This window comes from Rutidosis leptorrhynchoides, chromosome 4, assembly GCF_046630445.1.
Source record: "Rutidosis leptorrhynchoides isolate AG116_Rl617_1_P2 chromosome 4, CSIRO_AGI_Rlap_v1, whole genome shotgun sequence".
Classification (NCBI taxonomy): Eukaryota; Viridiplantae; Streptophyta; class Magnoliopsida; order Asterales; family Asteraceae; genus Rutidosis; species Rutidosis leptorrhynchoides.
The window spans coordinates 66770073-66779931 of NC_092336.1; the positions used below are offsets into that span (position 1 = coordinate 66770073).

Here is a 9859-nt window from a genome sequence, read left to right on the forward strand (position 1 = left end):
CAAAAAAGTCACTTATCCCTTGATCTCCCCCATATATATATATATATATATATATATATATATATATATATATATATATATATATATATATATATATATATATATATATATATATATATATACTAGTTAAAGACCCGCGATTTCGCGGGTATTATGAAATGATAGAGTATTTTTTAGATTGATTAAATAGCAAACAATATTAGATAAACCCAAAGGGTTGTGATATATTCAATAACATAAGTAGACCTCATAATACGTTGCACATATTTAACCAACAAAGGGTTGTAATAAGAAATGATTATGAGTGAAAGTACATACGAAGCTAAAATTAAACGGGTTTTTTTTTTATCATGGATGGAAATATTAAATACTTGCATATATAACTATTTCATTAGCATGAGCGTCACAAGAATTGACTCATTATATAGACCCACGAATTTGCGGAGATTTTTTAGAGATGAATCACCGTTGACTTGTATGAATCACTATAACTTGTATAGTATTTGTTAGGTTTATAATAAATTGATTCAGTTGCAATATTAGTGTTACCTGACTTATAATGAATGTAGGTTTTTTGAACTTAAAAACAATACATATAAATGAAAGTCTAACACTGTAAAAAAGGCTAACATCCATTTCGCCAGGAAAAGACCCGCAAATTCGCGGGATTGGAAAAAAAATTGCTGTCATAAAGTATAACATAAGGTTTCATGTACTCGTATCTTTTCTTTGATTTCGGAGTATATGATATGCGATAGACATGAAAAGCGGTGTCATGTGGCGGCTTGGAGGTACCTGCATATAGTAAGTGCAACAAATACTTTTACCAACAACAAATACTTTTATCAACATAATGTACTACTACGAATTTTACACAATAATATTAATGACTCGTGCGTTGCACCGGTATTTTGTTAACAATGCTAATAGGTTAACAACACAATTTACTTGACATTAAAGTTGTAGTAAGGGTAAACACAACCAAATCTAAACCCTAAACTCTAAACCGTTCGTGTTAAAAACTCAATCTAAATCCTAAATCTAAACCCTAAATCTAAACCCTAAACCCTAAATTTCTAAACCCTAATATCTAAACCCTAATATCTAAACCCAAATATCTAAAACCTCGACATGCGCTCGAAATACACGATAATTGTTATATATTAATTCTTCGAAGGTTTTCCCGCCAAAATAAAAACATTTATCACAAAGTGTCTTTATTAAACGTTCATATTTTCATCCAATCTATAATGTTCGTGAACAAAGTTTTTTCAAATAATGAAGAAAAAAAATAATTGCTTCCCCCCGATTGGTTATTTCCCCCTTGATCCTACCACTATATATATATATATTATGCATACCACGTTGGTGTCCTTTGCTTTTCTCATGTTATGCTAGGAAGGGTACCCGAGTAGCAGTTGCAATTAAATATGGAGTACTTACAAGTGGTGAGAATTCAATGTTCCGTTATCTCAACCCTTGAAACACTACACCGTCTTCTAATTCTATTCGTAGCCGATCAAACTCTTGAATTGCGGTCCAATATTGCCCCTTGATCAGTTCCCTAGCTAAATCTATATTTCCATGTATAATATGTAATTGAGATCTCCAAACTAAAAATACTGTCTATTTCAGAAAACAATAAATATTAGAAGAATGCTAACAGATTTGAAAAATGGGCAGGTCGAGTAGATATGTTATATTAGGATGATTTAAAACAATCTATCTTTAACACGTTTATAACTAATTCATATGACAAATAAGACTGATAATTTTTTTTATTATTCCAATGGTAATTTACGAATTTCATGATAACACATTACAAAATACACTTTGTGCAACTTGTGATAAGTTGACATATTTCACTGCTCTCCTATACGAACATATATACATGTCCAAGGGGTAATTCGCTTGATTGCTTTCTTTGATTTAATTTTCAGACTCGTATTTACCTTAAACTGTGACGGAGACTTGCTGACTTCTTGAGATGATGTCCCTGATCCTGCAGATACACATACACAATGCTGAGCGTACATCAACGAATCACATCAAAGAATATAACCAAGTCAAACCAACTCAACTCATATATATAAATAATTATAGTAAAAATACATCATAATCATAATGTACATAATATACAGATTACAGATTTAATTAGTAAGACCAATTTACAGATTACACATCACATATGATAATATTAGGTAATCCTAACCTAAACCCTAAACACTATAATCTAAACCTACACCATAAAATCTAAACCCTACACCTTAAACCCTAAACTCTTCTAAAGCCTTTGATTTAAAAACTAAATCTAAATCCTAACCCTAAGCCCTAAAATTCAAACCCTAGAATCTAAACCCTAAACCTTAACATAAACCATAAATCTAAACCCTAAACCTAAACTCTAAACTCTAAAATCTAAATCCTAGACCCTAAATCTAAACCCTAAACCCTAACCTAAACCCTAAATCTAAACCCAAAACCCTAAACCTAAACTTTACACCCTAAATCTAAACCCTAAACCTAAACCTTAACCTAAAACTCAAAAACTCTAAACCCTAAACCGATCAAACTCTTGAAGTGCAGTCCAATATTTCCCCTTGATCAGTTCCCTAGCTAAATCTATTTCCATGTATAATCGGTAATTGAGATCTCCAAACTAAAATTACTGACTATTTCACAAAACAATTATCAGAAGAATGCTAACATAGATGACAAATGGGCGGGTCGAGTAAATATGTTATATTAGGATGATTTAAAACACTCTATCTTTAACATGTTTATAACTAATTCATATGACAAATAAGACTAATAATTTTTTTTTATCATTCCAATGATAATTTACGAATTTCATGATAACACATTACAAAATACACTTTGTGCAACTTGTGATAAGTTGACATGTTTCACTGCTCTCCTATACGAATATATATACATGTCCAAGGGGTAATTCGCTTGATTGATTTCTTTGATTTAATTTTCAGATTCTTATTTACCTTAAACAGTAATGGAGACTTGCCGACTTCTTGAGATGATGTCCCTGATCCTGCAGACACACAAACACAATGTTGAGCGTACATCAATGAATCAGGGCAAAGAATGTAACCAAGTTAAACTAACTCAACTCATAAACATAAATAGTTATAGTAAAAATACATCATAATATACATAATATACTGATTACATATTTAATTAGTAAAACCAATGTACAGATTACAGATCCCATAAGATAATATTAGGTAATCCTAACATAAACCCTAAACACTATAACGAAATAATGTTTTAAAAATATTATTGAAGCCGTACATTATCGATGTTGTTCAGGGCATTCATGTGGAATTAAAAATGTAAACCCTAAACCCTAAATCTAAACCCTAAACCCTAAATCTAAACTCAAAACCCTAAACCTAAACTCTAAACCCTAAAATCTAAACTCAAAACCCTAAATTTAAGCCCTAAACCCTAAATCTAAACCCTAAACCCAAAACCCTAAAACTAAACTCAAAACCCTAAAATCTAAACCCTAAACCCTAAACCTTAAACCCAAATCCTAAACTCTAAAAGCTAAAATCTAAACCTTAAACCCTAAACCCTAACCTAAATCCTAAATCTAAACCCGAAACCCTAAACCTAAATTATAAACCCTATAATCTAAACCCTAAACCATAAACCCTAAACCTAAACTCTAAACCCCAAAATCTAAACCCTAAATCTAAACCCTAACCTTAGCCTTAAATGTAAATCCTAATTTCCAAACCCTAAAATCTAAACCCTAAACCCTAAATCTAAACCCGAAACCCTAAACTTAAACTCTAAATCCTAAAATCTAAACCCTAAACCCTAACATAAACCCTAAATCTAAACCCTGAACATAACATCTAAACCCAAAACTCTAAATCTAAACCCTAAACCCCAACCTAAACTCTAAACCTAAACCCCAAATCCTAAACCCTAAACCTAAACTCTAAACCTAAACCCAAAATCTAAACCTTAAACTCTGAACCCCAACCTAAACCCTAAATCTAAACCCCATCCCTATAATCTAAACCCTAAACCTAACCAAACCCCAAACCCTAAATCTAAACCCAAAACCCTAACCTAAACCCAAACCCTAAAGCTAAACCCTAACCTAAACCCTAAACCCTAAACCCTAAATCTAAACCGAAAACCATAAACCCTAAATCTAAATCCAAAACCCTAAACACTAAACCTAAACACTAAACCTAAACTCTAAACCCAACGTTGACATATAAACTAAAAAAAGTTAAGAACGTTAAGAAAAAAATTAAAGACAATAAGAGAAAACTTGATATGAAAAAAAAAAAGCAATACATCAAAAACTAGCTACAATGTACATCACAATGAATAGCATACCAGAATACAAATCATGAACCAAATAACAATAACAACAAGTACATTATACAAAAATAATTAATCTATAAATTAACAAAGAAATACAACTATGTTATAAAACATGTAAACATTTAAAAATTTAACTATCCTATGAAATAAAATTATAGAATTGATATTAACTAGAAAGTTACCGACCGCGCGTTGCGGCGGTGGCGTTCGGGTCATAATGTGGGTGCTATGTTTGTGCTTATTATGTTTGAAACTATTTAGGATATGTGGGTCTTATGTTAATACACATAATGTAAACATTCATATAGGGAAAATGGCACGTGTATTAAGTGCCGTTGTCAGAAAATCTATTCAGTTTGAACGTAGTTAGTTTCGTTTCCTTGATAAAATTATTTTGAGTCTAACGGTGCTAGAGGAAGATACGGGTTGTCATTGTGTTTAGCGTTTTTTAAAAAGTGTCCGTTTCAAATGTAATTCTTATCGTCTTGTTCATAAAATTATTTCGAGTAAGACGCTACTGTCGAAAAATTCTAACTCTCGGCGAGCGGGAAGATATGGGCTGTCGTTGAGGTTAGCGTTTTTTAAAAAGTGTCCGTTTTGAATGTAGTTAGTTTCGTTTTGTTCACAAAAATATTTCGAGTTTAACGATGCTGGCGGGAAAATTTACTCGTGGCAAGCAGGAAGAAACGGGCTGTCGTTGTGTTTAGCGTTTTTTAAAAGGTATCCGTTTCAAACGTACCTTTTATCGTTTTGTTATAAAATTATTTCGAGTACGACGCTGCTTTCGAAAAAATTTAACTCGCAGCGAGCGGGAAAATACGGGCTGTCTTTGTGGTTAGCGTTTTTTAAAAAGTGTCCGTTTCGAACGTAGTTAGTTTCGTTTTGTTCACAGAAATATTTCGAGTTTAACAGTGTGGTCGGTGGAATTTAACTCGGAGCGAGGAGGAAGATACGGGCAGTCATATGGGTTGGGGGGAGTTTTTTATTTTAATTAAGTAAATTGACGTTTTACCCCCTGGAGTTCAGGGTAGTTTATGTAAGATGTCGATAGTTGAGGGGGGTTTTTTGCATTTTTTGGGGTGAAGTTTGGTCAATTGTCATTTTTTGGGCGGGGTTGGGGGTCAAACGACCAAACTACCCACGACTATTAGTATATAGGGGTAATTAAACATGTAATTAAATACCTTCGCTGTTAAGATTTGTAGAGACTACATACTGTACGAAATGACACCAAGTATGACTGACAACTTAGTATCTGAACCAACAACAAAAGGCTTATACAACACATAAATAAACCAACAATGTACCTTCAACATAAAAATTTATTGAGACTAAACCGATGAAGGTTGATTTTTCACGTTGGAACCTGTTCGGAGTAGAAGGCGCATTACAGATACAGTAGAAGATACACATTGTAGATGCAACCACAAAACCATTAGACCCATTTGACCCGTTCTCATATTGGCTTTTTAACTCATCTTACCCGTTAAAAATAAAACGTAACCTTAATTATCGTTGGGTCAAAATTGCAGGTAACCTTACATACGTAACCAACACTTTAACTCATGTACTACTTAAATTACTTCAAAATGCACGACCAATAACAAACCTTTAACTTGTTTTTTAATAATTTTTTTACTCTCAATACTTGTTAATAAAATTTAAACTGAAAAAAATTTAATTAAATTGCATATAATTCTCACACACACTTTTTTAATGATTCTCACACACACGTTTTTTTGATCCTCACACACATATTTTAACCTTTTACTCTTCTAATAATACTCAATTGGTGTGTGAGGATCAAAAAAATGTGTGTGAGAATCATCCCTCATAAATCAAACGCTTGAAAGAAATTCATTAGTAATTAAACACCATATAATTCTACGATCTCAACGAACTATTTTCAAAAGTTCCATGTAGTCGACAACAGATATCAAGAAATATTTATGCATTATAATTCCAAATGTTTTTCATCCATTCAGTTGAGAACCACTTACTCATAGCTTTTGTACACTTTACATAGCCTAGTGCCTTCAGAGACATGGATACGACATGCAATAACAGCCCGCTCGAATAGGTTCCTTGCCTTAGAAATTCTAGTCGGTGAGCAATCACGTACAGAAAAAGCAAATATTTGAATAAAATTCAAATATGCACACCACATAGAAATGAACTGCAATGGTGAAACAATTATTTTAGCACCCAAATAAGCATATCAGTGAGTATTACCAATCAACATATCATACAAACATGACTTGATTCCATAATTCACATGTCATGTTATTAGTTCCTTCAGAAAATAATGAAGATTCAACACTCAATGTTGACTCTTATTGTAATCCTTTAGTGATAAAGATTACTGAATTACTTTCAAGGGCAGTACCATATCACATCTTTCATTTTTCGAACATGCTTAAAATTCAATCCGTGCACCCAACATCTTATATGTCTAGTGTGAAAATAAGTTAAGTTGTACGGATCACTGACTTCCAACAAATTTAAATTTCCAACCACTTTTACATCACTTCTATCCTACTATCAACGGTTCTTAAAATTCTAAAAGAATACAAGATGATGAATAGAAACGCTTACGTACAATATTTCTAGCCTCAACCACAAATATTCTTCAAAGTCCATAACAAATACATCAATCTACAAAACAAAGCCAACAATAAAACTGAATAACATATTAAAGTAATAATAACAATGAAATATATCACAGAAATAAAGAAAATGTTGAGAATGCACGCTTTACCAGTTAAATGACGAAGAATGTTCAGTCAGTTCCAATGCTTTGTAAAACCTCCTCGTAGGCTGCATATTTTTGTAACACGACCATGTTTAGACAACTTAAGGCTTTGACCCGCCTTGTTGTAGGGTGTAGCAAAAGGCAAAAGCTTTGACCCGCCCACCATCAACGATAATATATCATAAGTGTATGAATAGACTATTAGACTTCATAATATTTTCTACAATTAGAGGATGTAGTTTACGTTAAGTTTCTAATAACGCAAATAAAATGCTAACCTGAAATTAATACATACGGAGTGGTTAACTAATGGTTGAAAATATACCTTTTAGAATCAACTTATCGTACTTTTTCAATTCTGGCTTTACCAATGGTACATGTAGAACCAACATCGTCGGTTAGTTCTTGCTTCAACTTTGGTGTCAGCCTGTCGGGTATCCAACAGTCCTGTATAACAGCATATTAAGCTTTAATAATGATTATACTTGAAAAAATATCTACTTGAGTACAGATATAACTGTTTGATCTTCCAATTTCCGAATGTTGTTTATGAGATTCGAACATTACTTACAAAAAGGGTAGCACCAATTCCTGGTTTCCAACAGAAGTAAGCCATCAAAGTTACCGTAGTCTTGCTCTTCATCACCCTTAATTCCATCCAACAGTAGCCTATATAATTTGCTTACCAGTACATTTAACGCAAGAACAGTTTATCACATGAGCAAATATGAAATTTGAAAATAATGAAGAAACCTAAACTCAAAACCCTAAAATCTAAACCCAGGAACACAACAACTTACTCTGAATCAGATTGTTCATCATCAACAGTACAATCCACTTTTTAGCATCATCGTCTGTAGAATAACAAAAAACCAAAAAAAAAAAAAAAAACACAAATAAAAAACCTTACTTTTAATTAAAAAATTGGGTAAACGAAATCGAAATCTAAGAAAAAGGAATACGTATAACCTGATTAACTTTTCGCCTTCAACTGAGTACTTCAATTGATGATGAAATCGGAATTTCAAACGAAAAAAACCCTAACTTTAGAAGGGAAAAGGGTGAAAACAAACGATTATAATCCTAAATCGTTTACAACTCTAAATTGTCCTTTATCATCTAATCTCCTGTAAATCGCGGCGATGAGATGACGATAGATGGAGGGATGATGAAGATGTAGGGACGAAGATGGAGGGATGAATTAGGGTTTTGTTTTTCTGACGAAGATGGAAGATCCACGTGGTTTTTTTTAAGGGTACAAAGGGTATAATTTTGATTAAGAATGATTTATTGGCTAAGGGAACATTGAATCAAGGGGTATTATGTTGTAATTATCTAATCTAACGGTAATTAAGGGGGTTTTGAAAACAATTATTAGCTAATCGAGACTCTCTTTTAATGTATATAGTGATGATAGTGATATATATATAACTATCAATTGAATATAAACAATAGTTTTTGCCCCGCGAACTCGCGTTTATAAACTAGTTAAGATATTATAAGATATATATAATGATTTAAAGCTACAAATCAGTTGCATATTTTTAATTTTGTTTTGATGTAGGTTATATAACTTATAAAATATCATTCTAGGTTATAAAACTTTAAAAATAAAATGCGATAAGTTACCCGCTGGATCATAAAACTAATTATGTACGAGTAGGCACTACACAAAAGGCTTCGTTTTTTGACACACAAGTAATTTTAAAATGTGAATAGTTTGAAATATATATATTTTTTTTACGGCCAAAAAATAATTATATTAGAAAAACGATCTCTAGCAAGACGCTAAGGGATGATTACAAAGGAATAGAAAGCCATGTGTTCCAATTAGAAACACAATAACTTCTATTTTTCAACCAACGAAAAGCAACTAGTCTAATTGCATCAAATAAATTATTTCTACTACAAAAAGAATCATGAAAAACAAGACCATTACGAAAACGACACAAAGCCCACAAACACGTCACCACCACCGTAATGATCCGATTCTTTGAAGAAGCTTGTAATCGGACACCTTCCATCCAAGAAATAAAAGAATCCCATGAGTCTAACGGAGGAAGACCGCAATTAAGCCAAATACGAATCTTACGCCAAACCTCGCTAGCAAGAACACACTCGAAGAAAATATGCTTGGACGTCTCTACCCCATTATCGCAAGAAGGACAAACGACCGAAACAATATCTATCCCCTTAGCGGAAAGATTCCAACGAACAGGAAGACAATCGAGCCGAATGCGCCAAAGATAGTTTGAAATATTTATTTACATCTATAAATATAAATACCACAAAATTTTTGACACATAAAAGCGTAAAAAAGAAAGCCAATAACTCTTAAAAGCGTCAAAAAGTTAATGGCACTTTAAAAATTTTTAACACCATCTTTTTCGACACTAAAATTTTTGACACCATAGTTTTCCACGCTTTCAACTTTATCATACTTATATGTGTCAAAAATATGTCATGTTAACTATACATTCTTATAAATTGCTATTTGCATCTTATAAATTGCTATTTGCATGATGTCATTAATATAGTATTTCTCTTTATAAAAGTAAATTAAAAAAAAAATTAAGCTATGTACATGATGTCATAATTATAATTTAATATAATTATTAAGAAATGTTAATTAATTAAAGTTGAAGAACATGGAAGCTCATAATTGCAGCTACAGCCTCTGCATCTTCTTCTTCACATTTTTGAAATTCAAAATTCATCTCTTCACCATTCTCTTCTTCTTCCTCT

At 32.2% G+C, this 9859-nt stretch overlaps 1 long non-coding RNA gene across 4 annotated transcripts; it reads right to left on the reverse strand.

Moving 5' to 3' along the window:
* Window positions 1–6212: 6212 nt before the first annotated feature.
* LOC139843224 (uncharacterized) lies at window positions 6213–8345 on the reverse strand. Of its 4 annotated transcripts, XR_011757485.1 has the most exons (7): window positions 8084–8345; window positions 7915–7968; window positions 7686–7795; window positions 7440–7561; window positions 7121–7179; window positions 6962–7017; window positions 6214–6538 (listed from the first exon to the last, which is right to left on the reverse strand). It is a non-coding gene; the product is annotated as an uncharacterized lncRNA (long non-coding RNA). The 4 variants fall into 4 exon arrangements; XR_011757484.1 differs by having other exon boundaries at window positions 6213–6538; window positions 6958–7017; window positions 7686–7968; XR_011757482.1 differs by having other exon boundaries at window positions 7686–7968.
* Between the last annotated feature and the right edge of the window lie 1514 nt (window positions 8346–9859).